Raw genomic sequence first — 17,412 nt, 5'->3', positions numbered from 1 at the left:
AAAGCACAGTGATGTCACAGTACAGAAATAATAAGCACAGTGATGTCACAGTACAGAAATAATAAGCATAGTGATGTCACAGTACAGGGATAATAAGCACAGTGATGTCACAGTACAGGGATAATAAATACAGTTATGTCACATTACAGGGATAATACACACAGTGATGTCACAGTACAGGGATAATAAAAACAGCGATGTCACAGTACAGGGATAATACACACAGTGATGTCACAGTACAGGGATAATAAGCACAGTGATGTCACAGTACAGGGATAATACACACAGTGATGTCACAGTACAGGGATAATACACAGAGTGATGTCACAGTACACAGATTATGAACACAGTGATGTCACAGAACAGGGATAATACACACAGTGATGTCACAGTACAGGGATAATAAGCACAGTGATGTCACAGTACAGGGATAATAAGCACAGAGAGGTCACAGTACAGGGATAATAAGCACAGTGATGTCACAGTACAGGGATAATAAGCACAGTGATGTCACAGTACAGGGATAATAAGCACAGTGATGTCACAGTACAAGGATAATAAGCACAGTGATGTCACAGTACAGGGATAATAAATACAGTGATGTCACAGTACAGGGATAATAAGCACAGTGATGTCACAGTACAGGGATAAAAAGCACAGTGATGTCACAGTACAGAAATAATAAGCACAGTGATGTCACAGTACAGAAATAATAAGCATAGTGATGTCACAGTACAGGGATAATAAGCACAGTGATGTCACAGTACAGGGATAATAAATACAGTTATGTCACAGTACAGGGATAATACACACAGTGATGTCACAGTACAGGGATAATAAAAACAGCGATGTCACAGTACAGGGATAATACACACAGTGATGTCACAGTACAGGGATAATAAAAACAGCGATGTCACAGTACAGGGATAATACACACAGTGATGTCACAGTACAGGGATAATACACACAGTGATGTCACAGTACAGGGATAATAAGCACAGTGATGTCACAGTACAGGGATAATAAGCACAGTGGTGTCACAGTGCAGGGATAGTACACACAGTGATGTCACAGTATAGAGATAAAATGCACAGTGATGTCTCAGTATAGGGATAATAAGCACAGTGATGTCACAGTACAGGGATAATACACACAGTGATGTCACAGTACAGGGATAATACACACCGTGATGTCACAGTACAGGGATAATAAATGCAGTGATGTCACAGTACAGAAATAATAAGCACAGTGATGTCACAGTACAGAAATAATAAGCACAGTGACGTCACAATACAGGGATAATAAGCACAGTGATGTCACAGTACAGGGATAATAAATACAGTGATGTCACAGTACAGGGATAATACACACAGTGATGTCACATTACAGAGATTATATACACAGTGATGTCACAGCACAGGGATAATACACACAGTGATGTCGCAGTACAGGGATAATACACACAGTGATGTCACAGTATAGGGATAATACACACAGTGATGTCACAGTACAGGGATAATAAGCACAGTGATGTCACAGTGCAGGGATAGTACACACAGGGATGTCACAGTACAGAGATAAATCGCACAATGATGTCACAGTACAGGGATAATAAGCACAGTGATGTCACAGTACAGGGATAATCCACACAGTGATGTCACAGTACAGGGATAATATACACAGTGATGTCACAGTACAGGGATAATAAATGCAGTGATGTCACAGTACAGGGATAATAAGCACAGTGATGTCACAGTACAGGGATAATAAGCACAGCAATGTCACAGTACAGGGATAATAAATACAGTGATGTCACAGTACAGGGATAAAAAGCACAGTGATGTCACAGTACAGGGATAATAAACACAGTGATGTCACAGTACAGGGATAATAAGCACAGTGATGTCACAGTACAGGGATAATAAGCACAGTGATGTCACAGGACAGGGATAATACACACAGTGATGTCACAGTACAGGGATAATAAATGCAGTGATGTCACAGTACAGGGATAATAAGCACAGTGATGTCACAGTACAGGGATAATAAGCACAGTGATGTCACAGCACAGTGATGTCACAGTACAGTGATAATAAATACAATGATGTCACAGTACAGGGATAATAAGCACAGTGATGTCACAGTACAAGGATAATAAGCACAGTGATGTCACACTACAGCAATAATAAGGACAGTGATGTCACAGTACAGAAATAATAAGCACAGTGATGTCACAATACAGGGTGTAATGCAGCGACGTGCTTGCATTACGGTAATGGTCTAGGATGTGTTTTACCTGACCATATACCTTTCCCCTCAGGTGACTGGTCACATGACTGTGACATCACAAGGGTCCTGTATGCACAGTAAAGGTCTGTACACATGACTGGGACAGCACACAGGACCTATACACACAGCTGACTGATCACATGACTGTGACATCAGCAAGGTCCTCTCAGTTTGTGTGTGTGTTCACAGGATATATAAACCCTGGTAATTTGAGACAGGTGTGTTCGGTGTGAGACGTGAGGCCTGTGCTCCGTGTGTGTGGGACACTGTTTGTGAGAGGCCTAGGGAGGCCGAGAGTTAAGCCTGGCAGCCTGGAAGGCCGAGCCTGGATCCTGTGCATGGATGTCAGTGGCCTTTGAGGGAGCGCCGGCTTGGTGAAGAACCCTGAAAGGCGCAGGCTGGATGTCAAGTGTGGAAGACATACCAGTAGCCTACGAGGGGACGACGGCTAGAGACCCCCACCTGGGAAAGCCGCAAAGCCACAGTGGTGGTGGAATAAACGGACTGTAGCAGCTAAAACCCGGCAAAGGTAATACACTTTGTTACATGGACTGTGTTATGGACATTGATAATTTATTACCTTGCCGTAGGCTGTAACCTGGAGCAAGTGGGCCTGTGTGCCACTTGTCTCATGAATATTGTAGATATGTGTGTCGGTGTGCGACGGAGTTGGACCCGGTGAACTGTGGCTCATGATGTAATAAACTGCAACATTGTGAGAAAAGCGTAAAGACATTGCTTATGTGCCTTAATTGACCCGGTGCAGCGAGTAACCCCCAGTATGATGACTAGCGCTGCCTTACATTTGGTTCGAGAATGCGAGCAACGGCAGCCCGGTTGCTAGCGGCAACGACAACCCGGTTGCTAGGGGCAACGGCACAGGACGACCAGTGTGGATAAAGCATCTTGCTGCAACTCGGCGGGGTTGCGAAGATTGGCGTCGCACTCAAATCCGGTTGTTTGCTGCAACTCGGCGGGGTTGCGAAGATTGGCGTCGCACTCAAACCTGGTTTGCTGTGGCTCGGCGGGGCTCACGAAATTAAAAGCATCTGGCTGCAACTCGGCGGGGTTGCGAAGATTATCGTCGCACTCAAACCTGGTTTGCGGTGGCTCGGCGGGGCCACGAATATTTTTTCCGGGAGTGCGGTGAAGTTCTAGTGTGAACAGCGTACCGCGATGGCTGTGAGCAAAGCAGCAGATCTGTCTGGAGCTATTGAGCGGTTGAAGGGCCGGTTGGGACCGGAGCAGGTATTTGGGAAACTTTTTCTGGACATGGTGCAGGAACCACAGGAGCTGTGGGCACCATATGGAATGGCGGCAGTGGACCATTCTATGGACTCTCCGGGGGCGCCAGTGTTGTCCCAGAGTGCCCGGGGAGGTGGTAAGAGATGTTGTGAACTGAGTCCTAAGACTACTGCTGATTTTTTGTGTAAAAATTACCCTGCCGGTGTGGTTGTTAAAAAGGGGGCAGAGTCTAAAAAAGGGGCGGATTTTCACAAGAGTGTGGACTGCAGAAAACTGGAAATTGTTACTGGTTGTGGGTTGGTACCTCCTAGAAATGACAATGTAACCGTTGATAACGGGGTAACTCCAGTAGAAGGGGGTGACGTCAAAGTGTGAGGTGACCTGTTAGTCCACAACACCATAGGGAGTGACACAGACCCCGTAGCTGACTGTGACACTATGAAAGTAAAAAGTGAGTACGGTCAGGAGGGGCTGGATGAGGGGAGAGAGTCCCCCTCTCGTCGTCGACGGCGCAAGGGCCACAAAAAGGTTGCTCCGGTAGTACTCCCTGAAAATGAAAATAAAGAGAATATAGTACTGTGTGCCTATGCTTCAAGTGTGGATCCTCCTTTAGAGGTAGAAGAGGAGATGACGTTGCCAGTAGCAACCTCCGGTACGGTACTGAGACTGACGGATCAGGATCCGACAGCCCTGAAAGTGGAGGCGGCCAGTCATGACCAAGAGCTGGAGCCTATCAGGCCGCAGTGTCAGATTGACGTGCAGCAGTTATGTGAAAACCTGGGGAACGTGTCCTCAGACCAGCTGAACCTGGAGTCTGAGCAGCGGAAAATATACCAGGTTATGAGGAACTGGCAGCGAGACATGGAGGGAAGCAACGCGGAAATTAACCATTGGAAGGAAATGTTCTACGGAATTAAGGAGGACCGCCGCAAAATCAAGGAGGAGGTTTTTCAATTACAGATTGACAAAGCGGTGTGTGAAGATGAGTTATGCGAGGTGAAAGATCGCTTCTCCCTGGTACAGTTAGAGCTGTCTGCCCTCAAAGAGGCGCTGCAGCATGAAGTTGCTGGGCGTGAACAAAACCTAAAACGATTGCGCAAACAGTTTAACCAGGAGCTGTGTGACTCCAAGAAGGAGTGTGATGAAAAGTTCGGTATGGAACTGCAACAACTTAAGAGAGATTATGAGGATCTCCTCAAGGTAAAAGAAAAACTAGAGGAGGATAAGGCGGGTGCAGAGCAAGTGCACCAAGTGGTTGAGACCACTCTGCAAGAGACCCGTGAGGAGAATGATGATCTCCGTGGAAAGACTCTAGGTCTGGAAGCTCAGGTGAAGGAGCTACAGATGTCCTGTGAAACTCTCCAGAGGGCGGAGACGTGCCTTAAAGAAACAGTCAGCAACATGGAAGCTGAGCGGAAAAAGATGGAAGAGTCCATCGGAGAAGCCACAGACCAGGGCCAGGAGTTGCCCGCTGGTGAGGGGAGGTATGAAGCAGATACCTCCTCGAGTGATGCGAGCTTGGATGATTCAGTGGAAGTAAGAGCCGAGATCAGGGAGCTCAAGGAATTGCTTCAGGCCCATTTGAAGCAAGAGAGGTCTGAGAGAACTCTACTGTTAAAAGAGCAGTTGAAGCAGGAAGAGCTTCAGAGACTGGCCGCTGAGAGGCGAGTGACGGAACTAGAGGAAGAGGTTTCCGGGCTCAAAAGTCGCCTGACAAAGTATCACTCGGTGAACGAGGCCTACTTGGAGAAGGAAAAGGGCAAACACGTTGTACTCACTCCCTTATACCATGAGAAGGTGGACCTGAGGAGAGCTAAGAGCAGGGTAACAGAAGATAAATATAAAGTGAAAGTGGTCAAGATGAAAATTCGTGAATTTGTAGCTGTGAGTCAGCTCAGGGTAAGCATACAGGGGGAAGAAGCTGAAAGTCAGTTGTCCCTGAACCCTGAGCTGGTTGGTCGTCTGAAAACTACTGGTGAGTCCGAAACGTCTTGGTACAAATGCCTCATAGATGTACCCGAGGATTTGAGGAAAGAATGCACCCGTGAGTCCGTGCATGAAGAGTTTAAGAAGGCTGTGGGAGCCTGTAAGGTGTACTTGACCTCCGAAGCTAAACAGCTGGTGGTTCTGTCCATGACCGAAGTCACAGTGAAGAGTGTGGCGATCCTAAGTGATATGCATTGGCGATGTATTCGCACGAAGAGGTTTCTCCGGTTGAAGACGGAACAAGCCGTTAGACAACTGGAGCTGATGAGGAAAGCTCACAGTATGCGTGAAGAGGTCATCCGGGTGCCTCATGTTCTGGTGAGAAAGCTCATTGGGAGAAGCGGTCGAGCCATGCAGATGATGGTCAAGAAGTCTGGTGTGGTGAAAGTAAGCAGTCCACGTGATCATCAGGACTGGATACCAGACGAAGACTGCATGGTGTCCTTCTCCGCAGTAGGAACAAAAGAAAGCCTAGAATATATACGCATGCTGATTGAGTACTGAGTGATCTACCTGCAGGAGGTAGAACAATTGAATCTCGCTAGACTGCGAGTAGATAGACAGCATCATCTGAGCAGCAGAAGATGGAAGCCGTCTAGAAATAGTGAGACCCGACAGAGAAAGGGCCCCCTAAATACCAGAACAGCTACAGCTGGAGTTAGGGACCTTTCAAGATGTCCTGAGAGTAGTGGGCGTGGGTTTAGAGGTAGTGAGACCTCCAGTAACTCAGGTTTGAGCAGCCCATACAAACGACCCCATAGAGGACGGGACAGTACGGAGTCGAACCGGACCTTAGATACCAGGGCATGTGAGTCACACCGCTGTATAACTGACCGCTGGGAGCGGGGGAGGTCTGACAAGATTATGACTGACCGCTGGGAGCGGGGGAGACCTGACAAGGTTACAACTGACCGCTGGGAGCGGGGGAGCTCTGACAAGGTTACGACCCGGAAAGGTGACCCGACGAAGTCAGTAACAGTGACAAATGGTAGGTCCCTAAAGAATGGGCTAATGTCACTGACTAATATTCCAGGGGCTGAACAGCGCAATTGACAAGTACATGGACTCGGTATGAGCTGTGGGATATGAGCTGATTGTGTATATTATGTGTTCAACCCCAGAAGTTTGAACAGAGGGGGGGATATGTAATGCAGCAACGTGCTTGCATTACGGTAATGGTCTAGGATGTGTTTTACCTGACCATATACCTTTCCCCTCAGGTGACTGGTCACATGACTGTGACATCACACAGGTCCTGTATGCACAGTAAAGGTCTGTACACAGGCTGGATGTCAAGTGTGGAAGACATACCAGTAGCCTACAAGGGGACGACGGCTAGAGACCCTCACCTGGGAAAGCCGCAAAGCCACAGTGGTGGTGGAATAAACGGACTGTAGCAGCTAAAACCCGGCAAAGGTAATACACTTTGTTACATGGACTGTGTTATGGACATTGATAATTTATTACTAGAGATGAGCGTTGTTCTACTCGAACTGTTCGCCAATCTCAAATTCGAGCTGTTTTGGGCGGTGTTCGAGCCGTTCGGCGAACACGAACGATTTGAGAAAAATTTGGCTGTTCGAGGTTATGTTCGATAACTGTTCGTGCACCAAAATCATAACTGGATTTTTTCTCAGTAATGATGAAAATTAATGTTAATACGCAGTTTGAGTGTACAGCGGGGTGGGGGGAGGGGCAGGGGATGAATTTCTGCAGGAATAATGAAGAACTCCATTTTTTTTTCTCTTTCCCGCATTTACAGTGGGGAGGTGCAATCTGTCAGCCTATCAGCAGCGCACACACGGAGCGAAGTGCTTTTTTTCACACAAGCAAGGGCATGTGTCATTGGCAGTGTATGTCACATGTCCTTGCCCTATAAGACCCAGCCATTTTCCCTGTCGCCACCATTTTCTCACTGCTGCAGCTGCGTGTTAGACGGCACCGCTGTTGCTGTGTGCGCTATACCTTGTTAATTTCAAGCCAATTTTCGCACAAATCTACAGATAGCTTGGGAGTAGGGAATAGTTGTGATTGCAGTCCTTTTAAGGACTAGGTTACAGCATTTCCTACGACTTTTATCAGGCAGGTCTGTGCTCTTAAATAGATAGATTGTGGGAGTAAAGACTAATTGTAATTGCAGTCCTTTTCAGGACTAGGTTACATCAGTTCCTATCAGTTTTTGCCAGGCAGGTCTGTGCCAGTGCTGTGCAAGTTTTTTTCACAGCATTTGGCTGAATCTAGCAAAGCTAATCCTTTTTGGCCTATTGCAGAGTGTGTTAGTCAGTGGAGTAGCCTATCTGTGTTGCAAGACATACCACCTGTGTATAGAATACCAATTTTTTTACTGCACCTAGTGAAGTAAAATCTTTTGGGCATAGCATCATTCTATTAGTCCATCTATACTGACCTCCATCAGGTTGCAAATTGAATATAATTTTTTTCTGCATCTAGCTCTGAAAAAATATTTGAGCTTCTAGCAGTGTGTGGGACTTGTTCTATTAGTCCATCTATACTGACCTCCATCAGGTTGCAAACTGAATATAATTTTTTTCTGCATCTAGCTCTGAAAAAATATTTGGCCTTCTAGCAGTGTGTGGGACTTGCTCTATTAGTCCATATATACTGACCTCCATCACGTTGCAAATTCAAAATAATTTTTTGTCTGCATCTAGCTCTGAAAAAATATTTGGCCTTCTAGCAGTGTGTGGGACTTTCTCTATTAGTCCATCTATACTGACCTCCATCAGGCTGCAAATTAAAAATAATTTTTATCTGCATCTACCTCTGAAAAAATATTTGGCCTTCTAGCTGTGTGTGGGACTTGTTCTATTAGTCCATCTATACTGACCTCCATCAGGTTGCAAACTGAATATAATTTTTTTCTGCATCTAGCTCTGAAAAAATATTTGGCCTTCTAGCAGTGTGTGGGACTTTCTATATTAGTCCATCTATACTGACCTCCATCAGGTTGCAAATTAAAAATAATTTATATCTGCATCTAGCTCTGAAAAAATATTTGGCCTTCTAGCAGTGTGTGGGACTTTCTCTATTAGTCCATCTATACTGACCTCCATCAGGTTGCAAATTAAAAATAATTTTTTGTCTGCATCTAGCTCTGAAAAAATATTTGGCCTTCTAGCAGTGTGTGGGACTTTCTCTATTAGTCCATCTATACTGACCTCCATCAGGCTGCAAATTAAAAATAATTTTTATCTGCATCTACCTCTGAAAAAATATTTGGCCTTCTAGCAGTGTGTGGGACTTGTTCTATTAGTCCATCTATACTGACCTCCATCAGGTTGCAAATTGAATATCATTTTTTTCTGCATCTACTTCTGAAAAAATGTTTGGGCTTCTAGCAGTGTGTGGGACTTGGTCTATTAGTCCATCTATACTGATCTCCATCAGGTTGCAAATTGAATATAATTTTTTTCTGCATCTAGCTCTGAAAAAATATTTGGGCTTCTAGCAGTGTGTGGGACTTGTTCTATTAGTCCATCTATACTAACCTACACCAGGTTGCAAATTCAATATAATTTTATTCTGCATCTAGCTCTGAAAAAATATTTGGGCTTCTAGCTGTGTGTGGGACTTGTTCTATTAGTCCATCTATACTGACCTCCATCAGGTTGCAAATTGAATATCATTTTTTCTGCATCTACTTCTGAAAAAATGTTTGGGCTTCTAGCAGTGTGTGGGACTTGGTCTATTAGTCCATCTATACTGATCTCCATCAGGTTGCAAATTAAAAATAATTTTTATCTGCATCTAGCTCTGAAAAAATATTTGGGCTTCTAGCTGTCTGTGGGACTTGTTCTATTAGTCCATCTATACTGACCTCCATCAGGTTGCAAACTGAATATCATTTTTTTCTGCATCTACCTCAGAAAAAAAATTTGGGCTTCTAGCAGTGTGTGGGACTTGTTCTATTAGTCCATCTATACTGACCTCCATCAGGTTGCAAATTGAATATAATTTTTTTCTGCATCTACTTCTGAAAAAATATTTGGGCTTCTAGCAGTGTGTGGGACTTGGTCTATTAGTCCATCTACACTGACCTCCATCAGGTTGCAAATTAAAAATAATTTTTATCTGCATCTAGCTCTGAAAAAATATTTGGCCTTCTAGCAGTGTGTGGGACTTTCTGTATTAGTCCATCTATACTGACCTCCATCAGGTTGCAAATTAAAAATATTTTTTGTCTGCATCTAGCTCTGAAAAAATATTTGGCCTTCTAGCAGTGTGTGGGACTTTCTCTATTAGTCCATCTATACTGACCTCCATCAGGCTGCAAATTAAAAATAATTTTTATCTGCATCTACCTCTGAAAAAATATTTGGCCTTCTAGCAGTGTGTGGGACTTGTTCTATCAGTCCATCTATACTGACCTCCATCAGGTTGCAAATTGAATATCATTTTTTTCTGCATCTACTTCTGAAAAAATGTTTGGGCTTCTAGCAGTGTGTGGGACTTGGTCTATTAGTCCATCTATACTGATCTCCATCAGGTTGCAAATTAAAAATAATTTTTATCTGCATCTAGCTCTGAAAAAATATTTGGGCTTCTAGCTGTGTGTGGGACTTGTTCTATTAGTCCATCTATACTGACCTCCATCAGGTTGCAAACTGAATATCATTTTTTCTGCATCTACCTCAGAAAAAAAATTTGGGCTTCTAGCAGTGTGTGGGACTTGTTCTATTAGTCCATCTATACTGACCTCCATCAGGTTGCAAATTGAATATAATTTTTTTCTGCATCTACTTCTGAAAAAATATTTGGGCTTCTAGCAGTGTGTGGGACTTGGTCTATTAGTCCATCTACACTGACCTCCATCAGGTTGCAAATTAAAAATAATTTTTATCTGCATCTAGCTCTGAAAAAATATTTGGGCTTCTAGCAGTGTGTGGGACTTGGTCTATTAGTCCATCTATACTGACCTCCATCAGGTTGCAAATTGAATATCATTTTTTTCTGCATCTAGCTCTGAAAAAATATTTGGGCTTCTAGCAGTGAGTGGGACTTGTTCTATTAGTCCATCTATACTGACCTCCATCAGGCTGCAAATTGAATATAATTTTTTTCTGCATCTAGCTCTGAAAAAATATTTGGGCTTCTAGCAGTGTGTGGGACTGGGTCTATTAGTTCATCTATACTGACCTCCATCAGGTTGCAAATTAAAAATAATTTTTATCTGCATCTAGCTCTGAAAAAATATTTGGGCTTCTAGCAGTGTGTGGGACTCATTGTATTAGGCCATCTATACCAAGCTCCACCAGCTTTGAAATTAATAATAATTTTTAGCTGCATCTAGCCCTGAAAATAATTTTTCCCAATAGTGGTAGCAATAGAAATATGGGGCGCGCGCCTGGCTAACAAAAATATACGCTTCATAACACAAAACACCAGCCTGGCGCACTGCATTAATAAGATGGCATCATCGTCTCTCCCAGTGCTAGGCCTACTACGCAGGTTAGCATTCCTGTGCCTAAAACACAATGTATGGGTCCGCGCTAGCCACTATGCTGAGGGGTATAAAGCTGCTGCTAACGCTTTATAACAATTCAATTGGCAGATTTTCACAGAGCTCTTCCACAACGCCCACCCATCGGGCAACAGTTGCCCACCCTCCCTATGGGATCTAATGGCGAATAGTTGATGCCATTAATCAGAGCGTCAGTTGCCCCGTCAACGTGGCAAGCATACGGTAAGCCATGGGAAGAGTGGACACGGCTAGTAGCAGGCAGACGGGTTGACCAATGTGAACAAGCCAGATCACAAGTCACCATAGAATTTCTCCACCAGCTAATGATGAGGGGCATATCAGGAGCGTCAGCGCAGCGGTGTCTGACCGGAGTAGCATTTCACTTCCAACTACTGAATTGGGGAGATGTGACAAAGATTCATCATCAGACAATCCATAATAGGGTGGAAAAGGGGTCAGCCAAGTCAGGAATGTAGACGTCCCGTCCCGTGTCACTAAAACTGATTTCTCACATCATATCCCTAACACCATTAACATGACACTCACAATTTGAAGCAACACTAATGTCTACTGCATTTGTGATCGCCTTCTTCGGGGCGCTATGTATAAGCGAATTAGTCCCTCAATCCAAAATTACCACCAGTGGAGGCTTATTACACCAGGACGTAGTCATAGCCAATAATGCAATACGTCTACGCATACACCAATCGAAAACGGTTCCAGCGGGCAGGGGTACTTGGGTACTTCTACAACCCACAAACGGTACACTGAGTCGGGTAACAATAGTAAAAACATATCTAACCATCAGATCACAAAGTAATTTCTTCCTATCACACATTGATGGAACGCCATTATCAAGATACCTGTTCCAAGCTATATTTAATAAATGCATAACATCGGCAGGGAACCACCCCAAAGATTACGGGACACACTCATTCCGCATAGGTGCGGCCACGGAAGCAGCAAGAGCAGGACTGTCAGAAACGGAAGTTCAGAGGATAGGGAGATGGCGATCCACGTGTTTGGCGAGATACATAAGACCGGACTTGTTATCCTAACGTGGTTTGTTTCTTTTACAGGTGACGCTAAGCCAACAGTGTGAGTGATAGGCCACTCGTATATATATTGGGCACAAAAAGGGCGAAAGTCCGCCCAGGCGGGAGGAAATTAGAGTGTCATAACACATATTTCAACTGGAGAGGTATTAGAGGCCTGCTATGGCCACAGGTACTAATGGAGGTAATCAAGGTAGGGAGAGAGGCAAGAGGTCAGGTCATCTTAGTTATACAGGCCGGGGGAAACAACCTAGGTCATCACAAGAGCGCATAACTAATGGCAATAATGAAACTAGACACTGAGCGCTTCAGAGAATTTTTCACAAAATTAGCTATAGTATGGTCAGAGATTGTGCCGATAGCGGTATGGCAAGGTGCGCGAGACATCACGGCCATCGAATGGACAAGGCGGGTAATAAATATTCGGATGGCAAAATTTAGAAGAGACAGAGGCGGTGTAGTGATACGACACCGACAACTGGAAGGAGATAAAGCAGGCCTCATACGGCCCGACGGTGTTCACTTAATAGATATTGGACTGGACATATTCCTGTCAGGACTCCAGGACGGAGTGGAACAAGCGTTAAGAGTGATGGGTGGGGGTCAGAGTCCTGCATACGAGTACGCTGGATCCTCCGTGGCCTGGAAATAGGACATGTTGGAGAGTTACACTTGTTGGCCAACTTGCCGGAGTGGGGACCCAGGGCATGCTGCAACAAGCTGAATTATTTTAGAAATAAAATGCCTTTCTAATGGAATGAGTATAAAGAGTTAATAAAGCTGTGACCGATCCTCACCCATCCAGTTGTAAGAGTTACATTATTGTATTGTCCATGAAAGGGGGGCGGTAGGGGGGCTGAGCGTCTGGGTTTGGTTGGGGGTCCCCACAGTCTGCCTAGGCTAGATTCATTTAAAAATTCTTATTAGATACACAGGCGGTGCAGCTTGCTTCGCAGCTGGGCTACTACGCCCAAAGTATTGCCTAGGCTAGATGCAGTTAAAAATTCTACGCTGACTAGCAGACACTGAAGATTTGGAGCAGACCTCTGAGTAAACAGCTCTTCAGACTCAACCATCTGTGATACCCCAAGCCATAGTGTATGTAGTTTCTTACAGTTAAAAGGGGGGAGGTGCGACCCAACCCACCTGGAATTGACGATGCCAACGTCACGTAAGACACAGCAAGGGGACTCCCAAAATTGTGGCACAGACACCACTTAACCCTAGAACGCATACCTGTGGCCTTGCAGGCCCGCCCAGTTAATTGTTTTCTATTTTCTGCAAGATTACTTTAGTTAGAATTTTGAAACTCTAGGTATTCTTCATGTATATAGTTGTTTGTCATTTGAGTTTGAGTTATTCCATGTTATTTGCACACGGGCCTAAAGGGCCCCAGGTATGTGAAAGTGTAGATTTTTATGGTCATGCGTTCTAGGGTTAAGTGGCATCAATTGCCCCACTGTTGCTTAAAACGGTTGGTGAGGTGATTTTACCAAATCCCCAAGCTTTTAGTCTCCCAAGGATGACAGAGGGGTAGAAATGTCCTTGCGAATCCATGATTTGTTCATCTTTATGAACGTGAGTCTGTCTACATTCTCAGTGGACAGCCGCGTGCGCTTATCTGTCAGCACACCACCAGCAGCGCTGAACACACGTTCAGAGAGAACGCTGGCTGCATGGCATGACAAGATCTCCAAGGCGTGAGTGGCGAGCTCCGGCGATTATTCCAGATTGGAATACCAAAATGCCAAAATGAGCAAGGGTCCAGTGACACAGTCATGGCTTCGATGTTCACCTGGAGATTCTCCTGTACCATCCTCTCTAGGCATTGACTATGTGTCAGACTTCTTGTCTCCTGTGGCCTTGCAAAGGATGGTCTAAAAAAGTGGTGAAACGATTCCACAAAATTGCTGTTACCAGCAGATACTGTGTTACTGTTACTGTTTGAGTGATGAAGACTCGACAGTCCCACCGTTGGCAAGTTAGAACTGTGAGATTCACTACGTGCACCACTGGTGTTTTGTGGAAAAGCACATGTAAGATTCTGCAACAGCGTCTGCAGATACTCCTGCATTCGTCAATACCTTTTTATGGCAGGAATTATTTCGGCAAATATACTTTTGTACCGGGGATCTAAGAGTGTGGCAACCCAGTAGTCGGGATTACTTCGAATTCTGATAATCCGGGGGTCATGTTGCAGGTAGTGCAGCAAGAAGGCACTCATGTGTCTTGCGCATCCAGAAGTACCAAGTCCTTGTTGTGTTGGTAGCGAGGTAAGAATCATGCTTCCTTCCTCTGCCCTCTCCCTCCAACCTCGCACAACAGAAATGTGATCAAGGTCTCCCTCATCTGATGAGTCTTCCATGCCCATCGCCAGTTCGTCCTCCACTTCTTCCTCGGCTCCTGCACCTTCCTCAACAGTTTGGCTGCTACCATGCGCCCTGGTTAATCCCTCTCCCCCACCCTCCCATGCCTGCCGCCTTGGTGCTGCCAACCGTCTGGACCTTGGAGATGTTATCCCTTCCGCATACGACTCCTCCTCTACTTCCTCCACCTCCTCTTGTCCCACCACCTGACTCTGAATTCTGTTTAATGTGTGCTCCAGCATGTAAATCACCGGAATAGTCATGCTGATAATGGCATCGTCGTCAGCACTAAACATCTTCGTCGCCATTTCAAAACTGTGCAGAAGGGTGTGTGGCGCCCCTGAGGGTTCAGTAGCCACAGAGTTACTGCATCTCACCCAGAGGTGTGGTATCTCACCCTCAGGTAAGGAAGGCGTATGGCTCGGGACCCTGACTCCTGCATCCAACACATACCCGCAGTGGGGGTAGGGCGAGATTGCTCCTAAGGGAGAGCACAGTCCCAGGTCCCTAGCTGGTTTGAGGGTCCTATGTAGTGGGTGCTTAGGGGAGCAGCTTAGGGGAGCACATGACAAGGAGAGTATAAATAGGAAGCCATCTTAGAAAGAGCAAGCCAGACAGAGGAGGAAAAGTGACAGGAGCAGAGACTAGGCATGAGTTCTGCTCCGGAGGCGGGCCTAGCCTGGGAGGCCCAGGACTGAAGGAGAGAAGAGAGGAGTGGGAGCTGGAAGGCTCCAGGAACCGAAGGGACCCTACGGCTACGGGCCGTGCAGAAGGCCACCCGTACTCCCGCTGCTACCAGGAGGTAGAGGGGTCAGGCCAGATAAGGGGAACCGGTCCCTCAACTAGCGGAGAAACAGCAAGGCTCAACTAGAAACCGGAGGCTGCTGCATTTCATGTACTGCAGGCCAAAGTCCACACCAGTCTCACTAAGAAGGTAGCCACATAGGACCCAGGGGACGGAACACACGTCACCCGCCAAGGCCCGAGGATACCAGATAGAAGTGTCACTGGGTGTGAGGTGCAGGGAGAAGGCCAGAGAAAGGACACACAGAAGGGGGTCCTGCTAAGTACTCCAGAGCTATCTGGGGGTGGACTGAGCCACTCACTGAGTATGCACAGCACGACGGGGGAGATTGCTCTGGTACCTGTAATCTGGACTACAACAACTGTGAGTAATATCTTGAGACGGCATCACACGGACTCTGTGTTCATTACTGACTCCCTGCACTACAACCACCATCATCCACCCACACTGCCCTGAAGCTACACTCTTCCTGTGGTGAGTAATAATACCGTTGCTGCAAAACCACCAGCTTCAGAGGACTGTTCCGCAGCGACGGCCCCTTTGGCCGCACTCCACAGGTGGCGTAGTCAGACATTATAAAATCCATATATACAAATTACCCTTGGATTGACCGCCCTGGGTCACGGACTGGGTCACCGCCACAGTGACTACAACCCCCATCGTCTACCGGCCCGGCTCAGGGTACCCCATGGCCCAGGGGGCGCGTCAACTTCATAGGTCCCTGATCTGAGACCACTCCTGCAGCGTAATTTACCCCACCTCTGGATCTCGTTGGCCCAGGCTATACGTCAGAACGTATTGCACCAGGGCTTGTCGGTGCTGCCACAGTCGCTGCAACATGTGCAGAGTTGAATTCCACCGTGTCGGCACATCGCATTTCAGCCGGTGAACTGGCAGGCCCAACGACTTCTGTAGAGATGTAAGTCATTGAACTGCGGGATGCGAACGGCGGAAGTGAGCACACAGCGACCGTGCCCTCTGCAGAAGGCCATCTAGTCCGGGATAGTGGGCTAAAAATTGCTGGACAACCAGGTTCAACACGTGAGCCATACAAGGCACGTGTGTGACATTGCCCCGGCGAAGTGCCGCACCCAGGTTTGCAGCATTGTCGCACATGGCCTTCCCTGGTTGCAGGTCCAGTGGAGACAACCTTTCATGAAACTGGGTCTCCAGAGCTGACCACAACTCCTCAGCTGTGTGACTCACATTTCCCAGACATTTCAAAGTAAACACTGATGCCGTTGAGCCCTGCTGCCAGCATAGTAAGGAGGTGTGCAGGATTCCTTCTGCGCAGTTAGAAAGCAGGTGGCATTACCAGACAGGCTTTGGGTGCAGGTGGAGGACCGAGAGGAGGTTGAGGAGGCAGAAGCAGTGGAGGAACTTCGAGATAAAGAGGATTGACGCACAACTCGTGGGGACGGCAAGACTTGGACAGCAGCCCCTTGTCCTGCTGTCACCATAGTTACCCAGTGCCCAGTCAGCGACATGTAACGCCCCTGTCCATGCCTTCTCGTCCAAGTGTCTGTGGTGAAGTGCACCCTGTCACACACAGAGTTTCTCAAAGAAGTGGTGATGTTGTGTGCGACATGCTAGTGGAGCGCAGACACACCTTTCTTTGAGAAGTAGTGCCGACTGGGCATCTGGTACTGGGGCACTGTGACGGACATAAGGTCTTGAAAATCCTCTGTGTCCTCCAGGTGGAAAGGCAGCATTTCTGTAGCCAACAGCTTGCAGATGGTGAAATTCAACCTCTTAGCTTTCTCATGGCTAGGAGGAAATGGTCTTTTACTTTTCCACATCTGAGGGACCGAGGGCTGGCTGTTGTGCTTAGACGGTGTTGAGTAGGGTGTCCCCGGCAAACTGCCGGTCTGTGAGGAAGATGCAGGCGGACATGTTAGGTTGCCTTGATCCAAAGGTGGTGCTCTCGATGTCGGAGAGCGCTCAACACTAGCAGGTGTTTCCACTTCCCAATGAACTGACGACCTGCCAATCACACTGGCTGTTGCGGGTAAAGAGGTGGCAGGTCTGCGTCCAAAAACATGTGTGACTGCTGTCCCCCCAGTCACAGATGATGAAGAGGCTGCGGATGCACAAGATGGGGCAGACGGTGGTTGGCCCAGCCGGCTAGGCCGCATTGTAGCACAGTGAGCTTCCCACTGCAACTTATGCTTCATATCCATGTGA

General features: G+C 46.6%; 1 protein-coding gene across 3 annotated transcripts in view; it reads left to right on the top strand.

Annotated features, from left to right (window-relative positions):
* The window catches only part of C1QTNF7 (C1q and TNF related 7), a 292,579-nt gene that overhangs the window by 249,325 nt on the left and 25,842 nt on the right, over positions 1 to 17,412 (top strand). Inside the window, exon 2 of one of the 3 annotated variants that reach the window (XM_073647341.1) lies at positions 6,741 to 6,936. The exons of the other annotated variants lie outside the window; for them this stretch is intronic. The gene's annotated coding sequence lies outside the window, so the exon portion shown is untranslated. The remainder of the gene's footprint in view (positions 1 to 6,740; positions 6,937 to 17,412) is intronic. 3 annotated transcript variants of the gene reach the window in all.

Source organism: Phyllobates terribilis, unplaced genomic scaffold (genome assembly GCF_046119375.1).
Source record: "Phyllobates terribilis strain yellow unplaced genomic scaffold, ASM4611937v1 Scaffold_1__5_contigs__length_1240528914, whole genome shotgun sequence".
Classification (NCBI taxonomy): domain Eukaryota; kingdom Metazoa; phylum Chordata; class Amphibia; order Anura; family Dendrobatidae; genus Phyllobates; species Phyllobates terribilis.
The sequence above is the reverse complement of the archived record's forward strand: the minus strand, read 5'-3'. Positions and strand labels throughout refer to the sequence as shown.